This window comes from Pygoscelis adeliae, unplaced genomic scaffold (assembly GCF_000699105.1).
Source record: "Pygoscelis adeliae isolate BGI_AS28 unplaced genomic scaffold, ASM69910v1 Scaffold298, whole genome shotgun sequence".
NCBI lineage: Eukaryota > Metazoa > Chordata > Aves > Sphenisciformes > Spheniscidae > Pygoscelis > Pygoscelis adeliae.
The window spans coordinates 1,574,224-1,576,264 of NW_008825303.1; positions in this window are offsets into that span (position 1 = coordinate 1,574,224).

Here is a 2,041-nt window from a genome sequence, read left to right on the forward strand (position 1 = left end):
GGGCTGCCCTCGCCCGGTCCGCGCTCGCGGGGGTGGCCGGAGCCGCCCGTACGGCAAGCAGCCCCTCTTCCTTCCCCTGCTTCCCGTTTCTTTTTGATTAATATCTGTTTACAGAGGTGTCCCGAGGTGTTTCGAGATTAACTAACAAACCCAGGACAAAAGCAGAATTGTCTCGGTGCTTGTTTTCTTCTCGAGATCCTGGCAGGTTTCCAGCATTAGAAACTGGGGATTGCGGTTTTTCAAGCTCGTTTGAAAAGAACTTTGCTGCTTTTCTGCACCCGAATGTGTGCCGTCCCTGCCATTATCCACAAGGAACAGGAGGCAACGGAGCCCTGACCCACTCTCCCATCACCGATACCGAGCAACAACAGAAACAGGAATGCAGATGCAGCGAGGAGAAAGACAAGGCAGAAAATGCTTTGGCAAGTCACCTTGAAATGGAGTATGTCAAAAGCACAGGCACGTGTGACGCTTAACAGACACTGCGCAGAGCCAGGTGGGATCCATGAACTTTCTCACCCCAGTTCTGCAATGCAGCAGAACTTGAACGGACCTCTGCAAACTCTCTAGAATGATTCTGCCAGCTGCAAATAGGAATCTTAACTGCAAAGACCAGAAGGCCTACCAAACACGTTGGCTGAACACTCAGTTGAAGTTGTATGCCTGTAACACAGCGATAGCAAACAAATAATTTTGTCTTTCCTTTTCCCGCTGAGGAGCTAAAGTTCATGTTTACTGAGTGCTTGAAATAGACAAGGTGTGCTCAGAGAAAACAAATCAAGTGGGTTACAGGGGCAGGGAACGTTTTGAACCTGCTCAAAGATTTAGCTGGGAACAATGTTCCGGGCCTGAGCCTTGCGTCTCTCCTGCTTGTTTTACACCAGTTAAGCTGCACTTTCATAATAATCCTCCAGCGATTCAAATCAGAGAGAATTCTTTCTGCCGTGCGTTGTAAAAAGGTTCAGGACACCCCAAATGTCCTAGTTAATGTTTCAGTTGTCAGTGCTTCTGCAGTTTACTTAAATGGACTGACTTGCTGTGGGCGTGGTTCAGATAATCTCCAATCTAAGTTAGAGGCTTCCAGGCAGGGTTTCCGCTTCCCCCAGCTAATGGGACTCTTCAGCAGCCCAGTAAGAAGAGCTATTGGAGACACTGGGATGCTCTCCTTCGGGAATCAGAACAGCTGTTAGCCGTTCAGACCAGGCAATACAGTACTGTACATCACACATTACATACCATCTAGCTTCCAAAGAGTAAGTGAGCTTCGTTCCTATACACCTCTACTTTTAATACCAAAGAAAGATTTTACTCCAAAAATAGAGAAAAAAGAAGGAAATGGACCAGTAACAGTTCACAGAACTAGTTCAGATACGGCAATCATGGCAATTAGCCTCAGGCATACTAAGTCCACAGCTAGCATCAGGCAGCGGTGAAATCAAGTAGCTACCCTGGTTTAGGTACTTAATTTCCCTTTAATCTCTTCAGGCTTCCTCTACAGTCAGCGAAAGGAGCTAGGGTCTTTCCAGAGGGTGATTCAGAGTCTCCCGATCTCAGTTGCCTCCCTCCCTCCGGTGACTGCAGGGGGAGAGCAGGTGCCCAGCCCTGGGTGGTAGGTATGCTCCCCAGTAAAGCCCGCACTCCGCAGCCGTTTAACAGATTGCTGATGTGCTGGGAGTTCAGCCACACTTAAGCACTTGTACATCCCCCGTGGAAACAGGCACTCAAATGTGTGATTAGCTGTTCAGCTTCCTGTGTTCAAAACAGTTTCTTTCCTTGATTAGCTTCAGAGCGTAGTTAAAATACGCTGCCAACGAGGCTTCCTGTTGCTGTAAAAAAAGGTGTCTGCAATAAACCACTTTTAAAGCGGAAGGGATATAGTGTGTGGCAAGGCTTTATTACAGCTCCTGTACCAAACAACAGGTGAAACCCTGGGACCCGGCCAGGGGCTGGAAAAGCTGTGACAAAAGGAAATCTCCTACGCGGGCAACACGAGACGAAGCCTGCATTTTTCCTTCACGCGTTGCACCGATTTTATTGCTCT